Source organism: Thamnophis sirtalis, unplaced genomic scaffold (genome assembly GCF_051295495.1).
Source record: "Thamnophis sirtalis isolate CommonGarterSnake01/CBP01778 unplaced genomic scaffold, rThaSir2_p1.2 scaffold_4, whole genome shotgun sequence".
Lineage (NCBI taxonomy): Eukaryota > Metazoa > Chordata > Lepidosauria > Squamata > Natricidae > Thamnophis > Thamnophis sirtalis.
The window spans coordinates 142,593,849-142,595,935 of record NW_028261384.1 but is presented as its reverse complement, the minus strand read 5'-3'; positions in this window follow the sequence as shown (position 1 = coordinate 142,595,935).

Below are 2,087 nucleotides of genomic sequence, written 5' to 3'. Positions count from 1 at the left end.
CTATCTATCTATCTATCTATCTATCTATCACTCTCTCTCTAATCTGTCTGCCTATCTATCTATCTATCTATCTATCTATCTATCTATCTATCTAAAACTTACTCTTTCTCTCTCTAATCTGTCTGTCTGTCTGTCTGTCTGTGTGTCTGTCTGTCTGTCCCAATGTCCCAAGGTCTCTAGATAATTTGCCTTAAACAGGGGAAAATTTCCATTGAAAATAAGAACGGGGACAGTGAAACCACATAAAGCCCACTCTGGAAACAGGGAGGGAGCCGGGGGTGTGTGTGTCACCCTCCCACCTGTGCAGGTGAAAAGGCAATGGAGTCAAGGCTGCAACTGAGCAAGGACTGACAGCTACAGATTTGGGGTCCGTCTGCCTGTCTGTCTGTCTGTGGGGCTGCCTGGCCACCCTGGGAGAGCTATGAGCCTTCCAGATCCACAGCTGCGTGACGGGGCGGGGGGCTCTCTCCAGTGAACCCCCTTTTCCTCGGCTGGCGCCTCCCCCTCCGGCCACCTCTGGCTCCCTGCTATCTCTGGGCCAGGAAAACCGCAATGCCACACGTGTCCAATTGCTTCAGGATAACCAACTGCGATAACCCCGGGACCTTGGAGGAGGTTGCAGTGGGCGGGCGGGCGGGAGTGCCGGCCAGGGGTTGCGGCAGGGCAGAGGGAGGCTGCTGGGCGATGGGGGCGGAGCGGGGGGGGGTTAAAGACCCCCTCCCCAAGCAGAGCCAGCCCAGAATGAGACCTTTTGCGAGCCAGCTGGCCTTTCGTGCTTGTATAACAAAGACCTCAGCCTCGGTCACTTGGTGGCTCTAAGGGTGGGTGGAGGCCTTTTGTGTGCCCCCCCCCCGTGCTGGGAATGGACACAGGACGGTGCTGAGGCCAGGATACACAACGGCTGCCGATGGACACTTGGACCCTCGGAATCTATGGGACCTGGTGGCTGCCCATTCCAGGCTGACCGATAGGACAGGTCACCTCAAAGAAAGCTGGCAGCTCTTAGCATTGTTTAAAATTATATATTTATTTGCATTCCAGATTCTTTTACGATTTTTAGAAGGAGCGAGCTACACAAAACTCCTTTCTAACTGCTTTTCCCACAGCAACAACAGCCCTGCGAGGCGGATTGGGCGAAGAGAGAGGGACTGGCCGGCAGGACTAGAACTCGCCGTCTCCTGGTGATTGGCCCGAGGTCCACCCAGCTGCCTTTCATGGCTAAGGCGGAACTAGAGGTCCCTGCACAGGGGGATTCCCAGCCATGGGGAAGGGGCTCCCTTTGGGGGCCCCCCGGCCTCAGTGCTTGGAGGGAGGGACGCCTGGCTGGGCTCCTTCCCCCAGAGCCTGGAGGGGAGGTGAATTTGGGGGGTGCCCATCTCGAATTCGAAGCTTAATCCAAACTTGGCACTCTTCAAGAAGGGCCCTCCAGCTGGGCTGGGCACCAGGGGCATCTGCTGCCCCCCCCCCTGGGAACTCCCTTCCCCCCCACATCACAGGGTTGGTGTGATCTGGGCACAGCCATGGCACAGCCAGAGTCCCACACCTGGTGGGGCAGAGAGGGGGGGGGGCATCGGCTTTCTTAATCTCCGGCCATAATGGCCCCATTGAAGTGCCGTCTTTTGCAAACAACCAGCTGATAACCCAGCGGAGGCTAATCAGGGAAAACAAACCGTGCGATAAAACCCTTTGACGTTTGAGGGGGGGGGCTTTCCACGCCTGGAATTCCCAGGTACTACCTCCCCCATCAGGCAGGGCTCCATTCCCTCCCACTCGCCCGGAGGCTGTGCCCTGTGGGACGTGGAGCAGAGGCAGCTGGCAGAGGAGGCCTCTGGACGGACAGCCGAGAACCATGGCAGCATGTCCACCCATCTTAAAGCATGTTGATTGGGGAATTCTGGGAGTTGAAGTCCACCCATCTTAAAGCATGCCGGCTGGGGAATTCTGGGAGTTGAAGTCCACCCATCTTAAAGCATGTTGATTGGGGAATTCTGGGAGTTGAAGTCCACCCATCTTAAACATGCCAACATTGACAGACACTATGATCTCTGCATGGCGCCCTTTCTATGCCCCTTCTGGCATCTTTTTGC